The sequence below is a fragment of the Patagioenas fasciata genome, chromosome 10, assembly GCF_037038585.1.
Source record: "Patagioenas fasciata isolate bPatFas1 chromosome 10, bPatFas1.hap1, whole genome shotgun sequence".
Lineage (NCBI taxonomy): Eukaryota > Metazoa > Chordata > Aves > Columbiformes > Columbidae > Patagioenas > Patagioenas fasciata.
In genome coordinates this window covers 15,078,520-15,096,546 of record NC_092529.1, presented here as the reverse complement: position 1 = coordinate 15,096,546, position 18,027 = coordinate 15,078,520, and the positions used below count along the sequence as shown (strand labels likewise).

Here is an 18,027-nt window from a genome sequence, read left to right as displayed (position 1 = left end):
ATTTGTTATTATGGATTAGATCAATTGTCTAACTACAGTAGCAAGCACTCCCCTTGTAATGCACTTAGTCAGATGTGAAATCATGTACTCAGTAATGGGAAAAAAGAAAAGCCTCCATAGTCCCTTCAAGCAATCAATTTATGCCCTGAAGCATGAGATTTGATTACCATTGTTATTATCTTAGCTTGCGTAGTTACAAATGTTATTAGCAGTCATAAAATTATCCAGCCTTTAAAAAATTATATTAAGAAAAAAAATCCCAACTTTTCACTCCAGGTTCTTCAAAGCCTGAATTCCTGGGATTGATTTGAACTGTGAAAAGCAGTAGTTTCGTTAATTCATTTTAAATTCACTGTCCTTTGATCACGTGGATTCTTTCTGTGTTCTCATTATGAAGGAATAGATGAACATCTTCTAGCATGTCTGTAGCTTCTCTGCTCTGGTCAAGACCCATCTAACTTTCAACATTTCAAAGCTAAGCATTGATGATGTATACTCAGATACATGCTTAATAAACCATTAGTGGGATACACATCACTATTTTATCTGTGTTTTTCCCTTTACAATTACAATCTTTTCCTGTGAGCTGAAAGTTTCTAATGCAGCCTTGTGCTTTCCAATATACATCTCAGCTGGTATAATTTAAATATTCTAAAAATTCTGAAGGTAATGAAAATATTGTTATATGTTGCAGCAGGACACAATTTTCAAAACAAATTTTGACTTGGAAAAAATGCTAGTTCTCATGATGTCAATTATTTTAGCCATTTAATTTGTTCAAGACCAAAACAGATTCCCATAAACTTATCTTTACCAAAAAAAACCAAACCAAAACAAAACAAAAAATCAAATCAAATTATGGCTCTTAATATTCAAGTACATTCACATTTTTGCTTATCTACTTATTTGAAAAATTACATCATCTTTATTAACGAGCTGTGGTTGTGGGATATGTACTGGCAATTACAAGCAGAATTAATTTCCTCTAAAGAAACACAGACCAATCTGTTCTTTTGTCCTGAGTATTTCATGTATTTTAAATGGCATTTAGAGTAAGACTGGAAATCTTCTGAGTCTCCCATCAGACTTTGGAACTGATTTTAAAAGGGTAGGTGTTTCTTGAGGAGGTACGTTCAGTGAAATGGGTAACAAGTTAAAGTTGCAATAGGTACAAACACACCCTCTTTTGTTTCTGATTTCATTAGATAATTTCTGAAATAAATATTCTGAGGATTTTTTTTTTCACACTTGATTTGAGACAATATTATGCATTTAATCTGTATTTTAAATATGTGATCAGTACCAGCCTAGAGAAATTTAACACTTTTTTCCAATGTGTCCAGCAGTTTCGCACTCTCATTCTCACATCAAGCAGTGAGGCTGATGAAAAGGCTCCTTGATTTTCAGCAGGAAATCCCAAAATAAAGAGCAGTTTTGTGGAGACACGGGGAGGACTGAACTGTGCTTCTCTGTCTTTATTTTCGTTCTGTGCAGACTTAAGTGCTATGACATTTGCCCTGTTTCATTACCCAGTGAAATCAGAAGCACAATGGATTATGTCTGTTTACTCTTTACTTAAGGCAAACCCTAGTCTCAGAAATAGATGTGATTAGTGCCAGGTCTTATGAACATGAAGACATTTTGTTTTGGAAGTGTGGAACAGTTTTCGGTAAACTGATGTACCTTGACTTCTCCATCAGCTGGCTTCCTCGTGGAAGGAAAACCATCTGCATGATTCTGTGTTGAAAAGTTAAAACTATTTCATGTTTTCTGTATCACAGGCTGAAACCTGAAAACATAAAAAGATCCTGGGAAAATGGTGTTGCCAGAGAGGATCTAAAAGTTAGGCCAACGAGGCAGGGATTTTAAAGTCTAACTGGTCACTGCATTTTGCAAGCCTAGCTTCTTAATGTTTGTAGTGCAGCGTATCTGGGTAGTGGATGCAGCAACGTAGGTATGGGCAGCCTAGAGAGTTGACTTTGGCAGCAGTCCTGCCTCGAGCAGGACTGGAAGGAAATTAAATTGTTGTCTCTCTTCCTGATGTCAGAGCCCTGCAGAAATCAGCCTGGAAACTCCTGGTGCTGCCGAGACATCCCGGGAGGAGGGTAGCGTTGGCCAAAACTGGGTAAGAGTCATCGCTCCCATTTTTCATCTTCTTGGCAATGGCAGGAGTGGCAATGTCAGCTCTCCCTGGGTCTGTTATCTCAGCTCCCAGACAAGCAGGACACAGCTTCTCACCCTTGGCATCTTCAGTTTTTGTCAAAGCTTCAGTAAATCTCCAGTCGTCTCTGGATTTTTACTTGATCTCTGATGGCCATGTTTGTACTGAACCAAATGACTTTGCAATACCTCGGCAGCCCTGCCACGGCTGAGACATTTCTCTACAGCTGTCTCCTTTTCCATTTATTTTCGGAGGTTTCCACTGCACGGGGGCACAGGCCTGTTGCTTAGCTGTTGGTTGCTTTGGAAAGCAATGTGCTGTAAATATAGCATTTTACTGTCCTAGGACGAAACAGTAAGTCAATTCAGGGTTTGCCTATGAGAGCAGGATTCAAAGGGAGCGTTCCCGTTTCCTTATGAGTGCTCCGGGCTGGGCCTCTGCTGCACAGAACTCTGACTGCCCGATGTCAGAGCTTTCTAAGCAACCACAGCACACTTCCCTTACATAATAGAAGTGTTTCTCCTTACATTTGGTGAGAGGTTTGGCATTTATATTGGCACAAGTTGACTTAAACTCAGTTTAATCTGAAAATTATATCTACAAATTGCTTGACTTTGCATTACTAAAGTGTCAAGCACAACATTGCTTTAAAAGAGTTTTGCATTTGCTTTCTTATTACAGGACAAGTATATTAAATTACTCTACCCTTTTCCCTACTAATTTTCATATTTTTTTTTCTTTTACTACCATCTTTAGTTTATAATACCTTTCTTTGAATTTGATTCTGTACTTCCTGTCCAAAAAGTAAGCTCACCTACCTCAATCTGCTGGAGATGAACAGCACAAGTTGGCCAGTACATCAACAAATTCTGATTGCTACTGTCCAAAAAGTCTTTAACCCAAATGATAATAATCCCCATGAGTGCTAACTGTGATTCGGTAGGGTGGTTTTATGGTTTAATGTCCGTGAACGTTTCTTTATGATTATTGTTCATTGCATTAGACAAAGCTCCAAGAAAAGAAAAACACCCAAAGGTCAGCAGTGAGACAGAAAATTGTCTGAGAAGTCCGAGTCCTCATGAAAATTATTATGTCTGACCTTCACCACCTCCACACAGTTTCTCTGCATGGAGCGCTTAAGAAAATGACTGGCAGATTTGTGACGACTGTCTTCACCAATCGCTTAAAAATGTAGCCCTCTCCACAAAGGGATTACAGAAGTAAACCAGGCAGAAAGTCCTAGTGTTCAAGCACTCACACAAACCTGATCTGTTTTTGTGGTTGTGTTTGCTGTAGACTGCATGCAGCAAAAATTAGGAAGAAAGGCATTCGCAAAAAATGAGGAAAAGAGAGTCTTCAATGTTTGAATATATAGAACACTAGCTGTTGTGATGATGAATGCACGGGTTTTTTAGCAAGGGAGAGCACAAGGGCCAATGGGGTGGGGAGGACCATCCTCATTTGAGGTTTTCTGATTCCTTATTCTTTCCTCTGAAAATAAATGGCTTTTCTGCACCATGAGAGAAGTGTAAGATGGGGTCGGGGGGATTGGTCAGTTTCTCGACAGCACCTGTTCCTCCTTGACCAGATTTTGGCCGTCCCCGCCGCCGTGACTAAATGAGACCTGCAGAGGGTCGTGCCAGTGGGCAGTGCTCTCGGCTGACCAGGCGTCCGGTGTGCGCCCTGTCCCCGCACCTGCCGCCCCACCGTGCGGGGCCGCTCCTGTTGCCGGGTGGGAGGCGGCAGCGCGGCTCTCCCGGGCGGAGGGCGGGCAGGGGAGGTGCGGGCGGGCCGGGGCTTCCCTCCCTCCCCGCCATCCCCAGGTGCCGCCCGGAGTAGCGCGGCGGGGTGGAGGCGCCGCTGGCTCCCGGCTCTCACCGAGGGAGCGTCGGATCGGGCAGGTGGGAGCCGCCGAACGGGGCCGGGGCACGGCCGGGGGCAGCTCGGCCCCCTGGGGGAGGCGGGCAGCGGTTTGGGGAGGTGCGGGGGCTCGTTGCCATGGCTCCCTGCAAGCTCTGCCGGAGGAGATACTGATGCCAGTCACGGAGGGAACCCTCTTCCTTCTCGTGGGTGTGTAGTGGGGCTGGGTTTGGGGTTTGTTTTTTTGCCTTTTTTTTTTTTTTTTTTCCCTTGGGGGTGGAGCGATTAATTTTGAGAACCGGGACGGGTCTGAGGACACGCCGCTACCGCGGTCCGCAGGTCCTGCCGCTTCCTCGCCGTCCCCCTGGGAACTGCCGGCTCTGGCTGTGCTGGGTTCAAGGTAACGCTGAGGGGATCGGGGGGTCCACGAGGAGTCCCGTCCACCTTCGGGGCTGCCGGGTGGTGCAGGGCGCTGGGATCGCGGGTGTCCACCCGCGGGGCTGCCCCGGCTACCGCCTGCTCTCGCCCTGCCTTTCTACCAAAAGCTCTTTATTTTTTTATTATTTTTATTAATATCATTTTCCTCCTCCCTGTGCCGCACCTGGTCCCGCACGGCAAGCGCCGGGCTTCGCCCTGCAAAGCAATGAGGAAACGGAACTGGGCTTAGCCCTGCAAAGGGACGAGCAGGTGCCCGCGGCTCGGCGCGCAGCGCCGGGTGAAGCCCGGGGAGTCTCTGGGGAGCAGATCCCCGCTCCCCCACCACGGGGGTTCGGGGTCCTCCGGGAGCGGGTCCCGGCGCGGTGTGCAGAGGAGCCGTTGCCCGGGGAAAGTTTGCAGGGGGGTGCGGATCCCGGAGTGTCCGGGGGCGGCAGCGGGTGAGGACGGCGGGCGTGGAAGAGGGTCCGGGGAGGCAAAGGCATCGTCGCATGGGTCTTAGCTGGAGGACAGTGCGCTCAGTTTCATGATGTTTTAGGTGGGTTCAAGTTTGCAAGCCCGGATGTCACACATCTGTGGCAAACACTTGTTTCTTCTTTCCTTCTTAATGATTTCGGAGAGTATTTTGTATTTTTTTTTTCCTGCAATACCTTTTTTTTTTTTTTTTCCTTCTTCCCTCTGGGGAAGTGATGTGATTGTATTGTACTCCAGGAGAGCTGTAAGAATCTTTAAACCTCAGTGTTGTGTGTTCTGTGTTATTAATTTGTAGACCGTCAGTGGTCTCGACTAGGTTTAGATTTTCATAGTGCAACGAAATTCTGTTTTCTAACAGTGGGGACACAGTAAATGTGAATAGACTTTTCATCTATCACTTGTATGACTAATGTTACCTTACATCTTATTTTTGGGTAGAAAGGAGCTAAGCTATGATACTTTGGATAACATGCAGGTATTCAGCCACAGCTCAACAGATATAAAGCAAATAAATTAATTCTCAGCACTACCAAGCAATATTTTTGCTTGAAACACATTTGGAAGAATTTCACCAGAGACTTGGCAAGTGGCATTTGTGTTAGATTGTCAAGGGTTCTTTTGATGTGACTGAGTTAAACAAGTGTTATGTAGGTCTCCCAAACACCATTCCATAAGCAATAAATAGTAAATATTATTAGTTTAGTTACAGGTCTGAAGAATTTGATTGGGAAAAACCTGCAAATTAAAGTGAATATGTAATTTTTTTCCCGTTTGTGAACACATGCAACGTTGCCTTGTTGGAGCTATACACATGATCCTTCGCCCATTGTTTCCCGTGATCCTCTGCTCAGCTTTTACTAATGTGAACTATTGAAGTGCATGACTACCGCTGTGTTAATGCTTTTCTGTTGATTAAAAGTAATGAATTTTCTTTATCTTTAGAAAAAATAAAATCAAACAAAAAAACCACCTCTTCCAATGGGTTATTAAAAATTAGAAAATTCTTGTTAGCCAGTTCCTGTGGTCCATACTTAGGCCGAGCACCTGCTATGAGTGGGGTCTGGCTTACAGAACAACTAGAAGACCAGTCTATGTTACATTAAAATAAGATGCAAAAGATAAGATACCAAGGCTTGCAGGAGGTAATAGAGTTCTTTCAGGAATATTGCACAATATATATGAAAGTATCATTAAATATCTTTAGTTAAACAAACAAACCCCAAACAAACAAAAAAACCCTAAACTGTCAGCAGTTGTATAAGTTTTACTATGTGCAACACACTGCTTTTAAACCAGTTTGTTCTCTAAACTCTTGCAATTTATGATTGATTTTTATCAAAAGAGGAATAAAATGAATTATGACTATAAGGCTGAAATAGACTGTACTTCAAGTATACACACTTCGATTACATTTAACTCACAGTGTGAGTGAATGTAATTATTGTGGGCATTTAGTATGTGTTACTTCAGTAATTAAATTTAATGAGTGAAAATATAACAGTTTACTTCTTTATCCCAAGAAACCCAGCAGATAAGCCTTCATTTAAATGAAAGATTATAGTATTCACAACATGTGTGTACCTTGATTGGCTTGGATTGTAGCCATCTTGTTTGCCAATAAAAATATGCTTCATCACCTATGTTTGGATGGAAAAAAGAAAAAAACATAGCTATACATGATGTGAAACTATGTTGTGGACAGTTGCTTCTGTGATAATGCAGGATCCACTCCTTTCCCCAGTGGGAGAGGACAGTGACTACTTTAAACACTACTAATTAGTTCAGTTTATCTTTCATGCGCTACAACGCTGTAGTTAGTTAATTATAGCTTTTCCCATTAGCAATATGTTAAGAATAATGAATTAACATATCACACAGATCAAAAGAACATCTACAAAGTTTATCTTGGAGGAAAGAAAGTGTTATTGTGTGGCAGGAAGTCCTCCTGGCTTTCCCAAAGCACAGATTTGTTGGAATTCCTGAGCTGGTGCTTCAGAGCCTGATGAATGACTTGAATTGATCACAGACAAGTGACACTGGAGCTCTTGGTTGCTTAGCAACCCAACAAGATGCCACAATTTCTTTTGGTATATTTGCCCAGTAAAGTAAAAATTCCATTTTTTTTTTTTTCCCTAGCACAAAGCCCACCTTATAACAACCTTAAATTAATTAAAAATAATGCCTCAATGCAGAGTCCAGGGAACAGCATGGGTGTGAAAAAAAGCAGGAATCTTACTTGAAAACCATATTCTGGTGGTGATGTGCTCAGTGTTTTATAACAAGTTTCAATTGTCCTTTCTCAGTTAGACTTCCCTTCAAAAACCAAAATCATTAGTGGGACAAGGCAGTCTTAACAAAGACAGTAATCTACCAAATGCTTTTTGAACAGTTCCCCTCATGCTGTCTCGGGATGTGAGATCCTGTAAAGTCTTGTGGATTTACCCCATGCTCTATTATGAGTAAATTAAATGGAACATGGGGTTTGATCGTTGTCCAAGCTACATCAGGGCAGTCTGCCACATCCTATAGCCTATGTTCTTGCAGAAGAAATTGGTTTCTTAACAGATCTATTTTGTGTAAGGAAATAGCAGATTTAGTACTCAAAGAGCAGAAGGAAGATAAATGTTAGTGTGACTATATGTGCTCAAAGTACCAGTATCGGCTTTAACCAGCTCGAGAACTCTCTACCTTTGTGTTCATTTATCCTGGTATCTTAGTTCTGGAGTGCACCTTGGAAGGGAATCATGCCGTCATCCCATTTCCACTTACTGTACTTTGGTTTACATTACACGGAGACCACACAAACCAGATTCATTTCAGATAAACCGAAGCCAGATTATCTGTTTCAAGAGTTTTACTTTGTGCATTTCAGCTGCTAATGGGCTTTTCATCTATGATCTTCTGACTAGAGTTGAAGCGAAGCCTTCACAATGTGTGTGGGTGGATTTGGAGTTCTCGGCACCATTTTGCTCTGCTTATCTACTTCTTTTGAACTCTGCTACTTGCTAATATAGATATATCCTTTTCCTTCTGAAATTGTAACCAAGAAAAAGTGTACTAGGACTAGGAGAACTGCAGGCTGTCGTGGCATTTATTTTACTTAGATAGTAGTTGGCATTCTGGAAGATTTCTTTTTCCCTCTTGGTGAGAAGGAGGAATCCAGGTATTTTTCTTCTTTCCTAGACAGAGAGCTTGGGTATTGCATGAATTAGTGGTGTATTAGACTAGAAGATGTTGTAGCAGTGCCTGTAATAACTGATGCTGTATTTGGGCCAGAGTGAATCAAATCTCAACTCATTTCTAGGCTAAGATTATTATAGTTCATAATTTGTGTACTTGTAGTTACCTTCCAGTTGCAGATCCCGCTCCATGTAACAAGGGCAAGATTTATGTTGATTTCTTCAATGGGGCTTTTAAATGTTCATAATTTCTTTTAACCATCAATAGCCCTCTTTTTCCTCTATTTAGCAAGAAAATTGGTAATTTCACTTTTCAGGTATTTGTCTCCTTTTGCTGAGTCAGCAAGAAAATGGAATTAGAGGTGTGGTGGAGATCTGACTTGGGCTAGGGAGGATGAAGACGAAACTGGGGAGGACAGGGATGAGCCTGCTTGGATTAATCTTTGTCTTTACTCCTGCTCTCCTGCACAGAAGAAATAGAACTGTCTGGATCCAGGCCTGAGCAGCGGGGGGAGAAGGAGCCAATGGCCAAGCCTGGGCAGGGTTGTTTCTGTAAGAGTGCAGCTTTTGAGGATATCTTTAACAGATAGTTCTTGGTCTGGCTGTAACAGTCAGTCTGTCAGCCAGGCTGAGCTGCATCAGAGACAGCTCCACGTCAAGCTCCCGACAGGTAACCTCCAAACAACCACTTTTGTTTTGGGAAAGAAATGGAGCTTCTCATTGTGTCCCCACTTCATCCTCCCCAAATTTGCAAAGAGGTGGAGAAGGGTGAACCTTGTGTACTTGTCGTGGACATTTTTACCCATGGCCTTCCCCCATGCAGCAGGAGCTCAGCACCAAGATGTGCTTGAAACTTTTGCATCGCTCTGCGGATGCGCTTGGTCTCCAGCCTGGACCCCACTGATGCTTCTCTCGCCTGCCCAGTGATGCTGCTGCCTCCTCCTCCTCCTTGCTGGAGCCTGGATGGCAGCATGTGGGTTGTGCATTCACACCTGCTTCTGGCTGCTGGTCTTTTTTCAGAGGTGGACTGGGCTGTAACTTTAAAGGTGGGATGAATCAATGTGAAGGGGGTCTGTAGAGCTGAGACGTCTCAACACGCTCATGAATAGAAAGTTTAACTATGAACAAGCCAGGTAGTGAATGCACAGGACTTCAGTTCCAAATAAGTGTATCTAAAAATTTCATTGAGCCGAAGTCCTCCCTTTCCATATAACTTAGTCAGATGACTTCAGTGCTTTTAAAAATCTCATTTCAAGTGTCTCCATTTTTTAGGACACCCTAGAGATGACTATGAAAGGTTGGCAGTCACTATTCAGGACAGCCTCCCAGCTGAAATTAATTGGTTAGGCAGTAATCTCCTAAAAGGAGTAGGGAAAAAGAAATTGCAGAATTGGGCCCATCCACCTTTCAGTCTGTGCCTCCTTTGTTGACTTTTCGAGTGTGACACAGCCAATTCTCTGTCAGCCTTTCCCGCTGGCTGACACAGAAGAGGTGGTTTTGAATGCTGCCTGCTGTGCTTGTATGGCACTTGAAAGGAAGAGAGGACTGCCTTTAAGGGGTGTATTCCCAGAGCTTTAAAGTATATTTGAAAAATGCATCATTTGGTTATGTTGTGTGTATTACAGTATTAAAACTGGTGAAAACCTGGACCAGTGTTTCAGTAAAAAATGGCTGGTGCCATTGCTGGATCTCCAGTGCTTGAAATAAAATTAGTCTTGATGAAAGATTGCTTAGCTATAGGAAAAGTAAAATGATTATTCCAGAGCAGACTTGCAGACTTTTTTGTGTTAGAAAATAGCATAGCAATGCTTTTGGCTAACAGTAGTGATTAACTCAATGGTGCTTTTATTTTTTTTAAACATACAGAATACACTTTTTTTTTTTTTTTTTAACTGAAATCAGAGAATTGCGAATAAAGAAAGATTGCCTGTAGGTTTTGAAATATTTACATTTCTTCCAAGAGTGATCTCATGGCCCAGTATGGTCTGTCTATCACATTAGGATGGCTTGTGGTGGATACAGGTCTGTGTGCATGTTTGCACCCATGCCTCTTTGCCTGATTTTGCTGGTTTTACTTCTTCATAGGCAAAACACTCCAAACCACAATATGTTTGCTGATTTGAGTGAACTTATTAACAAATACTAGGGTTACTTCTAAGGTATTTTACTGGATAAGGGCCTTGTACTTTGCTTTTCATGGTTATTCTTCCATATTACTCCACCAACGACTTTGCTCAAGTAGAATTTCATTATAGGGAATAGGTTTTAGAGGATTTCTATTTTGACCTGATATGAGTCAGAGAAGGTCCCAGCTGAATAAACTGTATTCAGTGCTTATTTTATATGAGTGCTGCTGAAGCATCAGTCTACACTGTAGCTATTTTGGTAATTAAAATCCAAAATCTTTTGAGATAATTATTCCTTTCGTTACATTTGAGTAGAAGAAAATAATGCAGAACTGAACTACTAGTATCTGCAAGTACTAATGGAAGATTTTATTTAATATATTTTTAGGAAAGTAATAAACCTAATGCACTATGGTGACTTTCAGGATTAATATTGCACATGAAAACCATTGGTGAAGTCATGGCGCCACTGAAATAGATGGTCAAACTCCCACTGACCTCAGCAGGGTCGGGTTTTTGTCCCAAGAGTGATGAAAATCTAATTTACAACCTAACCAGTTTGAGAAATAGGCATAATGGCTCAGGTCCTTGACTGATACAAATTACTGTGGTTCAGCTGAGGATGATTGAGTTACACTGATTTACACCACCTGGGCTTCTGGAGAATCATGTCTGACATCCTCATGGGCTCACTGTGTCCACTGGTAAACATGCTGTAACAGGCTGCCTGCCCAGGCTCACTGCAAACAGGCACATTAGGAGCTTTATAATGGTGTCTCCTATGAAGTGGCATATTCTTGTCTCATATTTTGACTGGAAACAAATAACCAGGAAACAGTAATGAATATTCCTGTTTTCTGAGTCATACAAATTACAAATGCACTGTAAGCTATAGAGTAACAGTGATTAAAGGACTGTCCCAGCTGTACAAAGCTAAGGTATACCTGCTTCATTGAATTTACAGGGTTACCACTGAAATCCGCAGTAACTGTTTGGAGTTTGCCACCTGCATGACAAGTGCACCTTTCTATTATTGACTATACAAGGTTTGACTTATGCTTTCATCTAATTCCGGGATTTTTATTATCTCTGATTACTGTGTTGAATTGCAGCATCTGAGCCGCCTGTGTCTGTGCAGCGCTCAACCGGTGATTTTGCCCACCCTGCTGGCAAGTGCTTTTGGGCTAATGATACCTGCCCAGACAGTGCCTACCTGCTGGGAAACACTTGGGCTCACCTTTTCAGCCTCATGTTACATCCCAGGGAACTGCTGAAAATTGAGAGCTGTTTGAGCTATATTATGGCATATAGCTTTATGAAAAGTAAAGTGCAGTCAGTGTGGTGGCACCAAAAAGTAGTATAGCTAGTATGGTTATGCAGTCTCTAAATGGGAAATTCTTATTTCTTCCACGTGTGCAGGATCCTGCCTTTCAGAGCACTGCACCTAATTATCCTGCCAACACAGCAAATTTTTCTGTCAACCATTCCTCCTGTCAGACATCACTGGGCAGTGAAACCTCGCATCATTCCAACCGCCTAACAAGACAAAAATTTTATCTTTGGTGCATAAGAAATACGCCTCAGTGTTTATTAATAAAAACCAAAGCAAAACCACAACAACAAAAAAAAAAAAATAAAAAAAAAAAAAAAACAGGCAACAAACATCAAGGGATATTCACAAATCTTATCATGTGTATCACAAAAAAATAATTAAAAAAAAAAAAAGAAGGAATAATCTTTCTATTCAGCAGATAAGTGGCATTCTCCATATAAACCTCTTCCACTGTCTTCCTCCAAAAGCTTGTCTGTGCACAAAGCTCCTTCTAATGGGTGGTGGCTAGGCCAAACTTTTTATCCTTATATGGGATAGGGTATATGTCTGGAGTACTTATATTTGCAGTGTTAATTATATAATGCACTCACTGAAAAGAATAATGTATGCAAACTTTTGAGGCTCAGGTAGTGGCAATACATTCAGCCATTTATAGTTTTATAATCCCCAAATCCAAATGTTTTCAGAGAGGGAATGTGCCCTTAAAAATTTAGTCCCTTAAATTAAGTGAATTTAGATTCACTAATTTGCATACTTTTTTTTTTTCCCTCTGCCTGAATGAGGTGTTACTTCAGTAATTGAACTGTAATTTCACTACAGGTAAATAATGTAAGACAGTTTATATTCCAAACGCTTGACTGCCTTAGGGTTGTGTGGTGCTAATCCAGCAATTTGCAGTGCACCTTTGAGAGGAGATGGTGTCCAGTCCACTTAGGATCACCAAGAGCAGGGCTGATTGCTTGAAAGTTCGATTAATGCGTGGTGCTAAATGTGCTTCTTGAACAGGGACTCAAAAGCATGCTCTGGTATGATAGAAGAAGGAGCTCTGGAAAAAAATTCTATCTGTGTTAATATCATACAGATGGGCTAAAGCTGAGTTCTCCTAAAAATCAAATTTAACAGCTAAAATGTAATACTGAATTCTCTGAAATTGCTTTCATGAGCAGGCTGTGGTGATAGCCTTTGTGCTCTGTATTGTTCTAGATTTAACATCCTTGTACCTGCATGAGTGATTAACTAAGGTAGGTGGACAGAAGCGGGGGTAGGAGGGAAAGACAAGACTGTTCAAAGGGATAAAATGTCTATTGGAAAAAGTCTTTTTTAGTATCTTTGGAAAAGAGGGTGATGTATCATACAAGGATGACAAAGTATTTTTGGCTCCGTTATCCCATGTGTCTTGGTGTGCTGCAGGAATGCTAGGGGAACCTGTGTGCAAAGGGGGAAAGCAGAAAGAGGTAAGGGATGATTATCTGGAGAGTTTGGCACCAATCCCAGAAAAATAATGGATAAGTTGATAGAGGACTGAATTAATACGGAGTTAAAGAATAGGGAGATAATTAAGGCCAGTCACCATGGCTTCCTGAAAAGGGAGCCCGTTCCTGATGGGGTGATGGGTTTGCTGGATGTGGGTAGCTAAACATTGTGGCAGAGTTTTCTAGGTGTTAGATTTGGTATCTTGTGAAATTTCAGTGAAAATAAAATCCCCGACAAAGCATGCAGTATTACTAGCAGGCTTGTTTAATAGATTAAGATTTAGGTAGCAGAACTGAAATGGTATTTTCCCTGGGGATTCTTCATTGAAAAACATGTGGGTTTAGTGCAGTTGCACAAGAATGAGAACTAGTCCTGAAACAGTTTAACATCTCTACCAGTAGTCTGGACACAAGAATTGCAAGACTGTTGCCAAACTTGTGCGTGAGCAATATCTGTAGTGGGGAAATAGTAAGTTATATGGAGCAGACTGACCAGATGGCAAGATATTTCCTCTTTTCTGTCCCCACAACAGTCTGTGCCTTAACCAGTGCAATGGAAGAGGGTATCCTTGAGGAGAGTTACCATGAAAGGGTTTGGAGGGTCCAGAACAGATGAAACAATGAAGATGACTTCCCAAAGGGATCCTACGGCTGAAGGACTAGTGGGATCCTTTGACACAAGGTCTTTGTCTGAGTGCCTGAGAATACTGGAAAGCTGTGGCTAGTTTTAGTGTCAACAGCTGAAAAAAAGTTTACAAAACTGAAGAGTCAAGAAAATAAACACAATATTGATTTGAAGAGAGGAGAAAATTCCCTGCAGTGAGAGATTTAGAGAGCTCAATCTGCTTAGCTCATCAGAAAGAGGATTGAGAGGGGAGTTGATTACAAGGACAAGTATTTTCATGGGGAAAGCATATCCAGCTTTTTAATCAAGAAGAGAAAAGAAAAAAAAGAACCAATAGCTGCAAGCTGGAGACAGACAATTTTAAATTAGACATTAAACACAATTTTTTTATCTGTGATTAAGCACTGAAATGAACTATGATGTGTTCAAATAGAGACTGGATACCTTGTGTGATATGATCAGTCAAACACAAGTTACTGAATGTGATTTCCAGGTGATAAGGAGAAGTACAGCACCCTGTGACGTACAAAAGGGTGCAAAGGCCTTAAAATCTGTGAGCATTGAAAGGGCAATCAAAGGACAAAGATAAGAAAAAGGAGGAACATACATGGGAAGCACAAAAATGAGAAATGGAAGCACCAAAAGGGCAAAGAAAGTAATTTCATCTGGAGAAGGACCTTCTGTTTCTAAATATGAGAGCATATGTCTCAGCAAAGTGTGTTTTGGCATTGGAAACACCTTGATTGTTGGCAGAGCTGGAGTAATTTGTTTTGTAGTCAAAACAGCAATTTTGGATTCTATGCTTTGTTAATGATGATGAAGGAACATCTTTTTTTTTCCGGTCTGGGCTTTTGGCACCATTGCCTCTCTGTTCTGCTTCTGTGAGAGAAAACAATGCAATCAGCTTTGTTTAGATGTGATGGAGCCGAGGGCTGTGTCCCGCCATGAGAGCCCTGCCACCATCCCCAGGAGCGAAGGGCATGTTAGGTATCGTCCAGGCTATGATGCAACTTACCTTTTTAGTGGCAAGCTGCCATTGTGGTCTCTTGTGCCCTTTAGTGACATCAGTGGTATATGTACAGGTTTTGAAATAAATCATGAACCCTATATTTATATCATTAAAAACAATTTTTTTGGGAAATCTTGCAGGGAAACCTATGTGATCTCAGCTGGTTTTGGTGACTACTCTGTGAATGTATATTTGTCCTCTTCAACAGTTTCACCAGGTCATTGACTGTGTCTTTTTTCAAAAAAGCAGCATGCTATATTTCAAGTGCTCACAGTGCCTAATAACCAGGTAATAGTTAATTTAAATATAACATTGTGTTTCTTCTGTGGGGAAGTGCTCTATGGTTCAGTCAAGATCATGGTCCAGATGAATTTGCTGCTGTTTGTGTGGTATGGTGGTTGTGGTTTGTTTTGTGTGTGTGCGCATGGTAGTTCTTGGTGGTGGGTTTGTTTGTTTTTTTTGTTTGTTTGTTTGTTTGGGTTTTTTTTAATCTTGTGCACCTCCAGTTATAATGGAAGTGAAAAAGATGCCTTAAGGACTTAAGTCACTTTTTAAGTCACTTAGCTATTGTGGTAGCTCTTCAGCCAGGACTGAAAATCATTTCTCCAGAAAAAATTTCAAAAGTACTGTCTTATGTTCACACTAGAGAATACTACTGTGATTGTTATGTAGAGAGAAATAACTCACATGTTATTATTTACAATTCCACCACAAAGCTATTACTTTTGTTTAGCAACGTGTTCTGTATTGGTTTTGGATTTGAAGAGAGAAGTTGTTTCAGGATCTTTCCATTGGAAATTGGCAATGTGTTTCCTTTGGACTGTTGAACAGAAACATAAAGTTTTTGTGACCAATTAGAACATCCAATTACCAGCAGCTCTGCGTGGGTCAACTATTTCTGCCTCGTATGGGCATAAGCATTTTACTTTACCAGCAATACGGAGTAGCAGTTTTCTGACTTCTGGGCCAGAGTGTGGGTTTTTTTCAGGACTGTACTATAACCTGGGCTAATTATGGTTATATCTTCCTTGGAACTAGGAGGACTGATAAATTGTAATAAACTGTTTTCTTGTGGAAAAAATATTACGCAAGAATGTCTGCACTACCTGTAATAATTGAATTACTGGATAGTAATTATCCCAAAATACTGTTGGAAGTATATTGACCTTGATGATCATTTTCTTTCTCAGTGGGTATCTGAATAATTCTTTGCTTAAGGATTCCCTAGAAGCTGTTCTCAAATCAGAGCAGTACTTCAGCAGTTAACTCATGACATTGTGACATCCATTAGGATTGCAGAGAGGTAGGAATTACCCTATTCAATCCGATTAAAGATCCAATTAACTTAGAATCCTATCTCTGTTAGTAACTAATACTAGATGACTCAACACCCTGGGGGAAAAAAAACCCCACAAACCACAAAAAAAACCAACCCTAAACCTTTATCCCACCTCCCCTGAACTCTCATTATCACAATTAAAGAACAAAATGTCTGATTTTTTTTTGTTTTGTTTTGTTTTTTCTTTTTCTTTCTTCTTCTTACCAAGCACTTACAGCTTGACTTCCATTCTGAAACAAGAGATCAGTAGCCCCTTATAAATTCTTATCCTTGGGAAAATATTATTGTTAGCACTTTAAACATCTAATCATTCTCCTAATCATTATGCCCTTTGTATCAATAACGTTTTTGTGTCAGAGAGCTCACAAAGTTAATTATTGTGCTTTTTCCTTCCCATTTTAAATTCGCTGTCTCAGTTCCAATGTGATCATTGAAATGACTATTTGACCTTGTTTCACCTGTTTTCATAAATACTTATGTCTGTCATGTTCATTCCTTGAAACACTTTGTCTGTACATGAAATACTGATAATTCTTTTCATTCCTTTCTTAAAGGGGCCTTTAAGATTCTCCTTGTTTTTGACTTATTTAGTCCTTTATATTTCTACAGGTTTTGAATGTCCTTTGAATGCAGTTATGCTTAGTGTCAAAGATAGAAATAAATTAGCAACACATCTAAATTGCCAATCTTGCACCATACTTACTTTTAGTTCTTTCTAACACATTCTGTACACAACCTCCCATCTCTGTTGCGTCTTGACCAGCTTGACCTGCTGTGCAGATGCTTCCTATTGAAATGGTTTTTCTTTTTTTGTAAAAAGAAAACAATCCAGTAGAAACCCCATTCTATTTCAGCCTTCCCAAGGCCAGGGGCTATTTGGTGAATTTAACTTCAATTAAATAAAATGAAACAAATTTATTATGACTCTCTGAGAAAGTCTGATGTTTTAGATCACAGGCTGTTTCTAAATATAGGGATTGGAAAGTAATGTCTCCCTGGGTAGATTATTCTGTAACTGTCTCCTGCAAGGTTTTCCATAGTTTCATTTGAACTGAGTTTCCTGACTGTTTCTTAAGAGATAGTAGTTTGAGTGGATAAAGTAATAAGAAGATACACCTTAAGATATCTATATCTATATATATATATATATACACACACACACACACAATTAATTAAGTTGCTTACTAAATGTGTATGTTGGTATTGTTTAACTATCATGGTAGATCAAGGATCATTTGGGATATATATATATGTAGAGCACATATATGTATTTCTAAACCATTTTGTGCACTGAGCAATAGCTTTTGCCTTGGGTTTTTGAATCTGATACTATTTTATCTTCCCTGAAAATAATCAGAGTACCAGCAACAAAAGGGGAACAAACAAGAATGAAGCAGTTCAATATGAAGTGTATAAAATTTTTAGATTTAATCCAGAGACATGGATTTTGAAACTTGAAGTTACACACCTAGAGTGTGTTTGCAGGAGTATACATATACAAGTGTACATGTACCTTCTGTGTATAAATACAAATGTATGTAATTCAGATCTTTGTCTTGTGCAGGCACATGAGAAGTGCTGGAAAACTCATATACTAATATTTATTGGTTCCTGGTATTTAACAGTTAAGGTTTATCACATCTATGAAAACATGATTCAGTTTCTTCCTATTTGGGGATATTGCTTTATTTGGGGGCTCTTCTCTGTAGAACAACATCTCCCTGTATTTGGCTGCAGATACTTGCTGTTGCAGATGTTATGATTCAGAGCAGGCAAGACGATTCAGAATTTTTTTGCCTTTTTTTTTTTCATAAGTGACTTGCCCCCAGGCACATTTTGACAGGGAAGATATCATTTCAAATTAAATGTGAATGTGGAGGCTTTCCAAAGCTACAAATTGCAGAGATTTCTCAGCATGACTAAAAGAAAGAAAGGTTGTGCATGCTGACAGTTTGCTGTGCTGGGAGGATGCTGTTGTGGTGCAGCTCTGGTACTGAAACCCATGGTTTGTTGC

At 40.5% G+C, this 18,027-nt stretch overlaps 1 protein-coding gene across 9 annotated transcripts in view; it reads left to right on the top strand.

Moving 5' to 3' along the window:
- Positions 1 to 3,956: 3,956 nt before the first annotated feature.
- Positions 3,957 to 18,027, top strand: part of CHL1 (cell adhesion molecule L1 like) — a 134,818-nt gene continuing 120,747 nt past the window's right edge. For 4 of the 9 annotated variants that reach the window (XR_011740745.1, XM_071813215.1, XM_065846059.2 and 1 more), the window contains exon 1: positions 4,294 to 4,421. The gene's annotated coding sequence lies outside the window, so the exon portion shown is untranslated. Of the gene's footprint in view, positions 4,063 to 4,141; positions 4,232 to 4,291; positions 4,422 to 18,027 lie in introns of those variants that run through there. The other 5 variants (XM_065846060.2, XM_065846058.2, XM_065846061.2 and 2 more) reach the window with 5 other exon arrangements.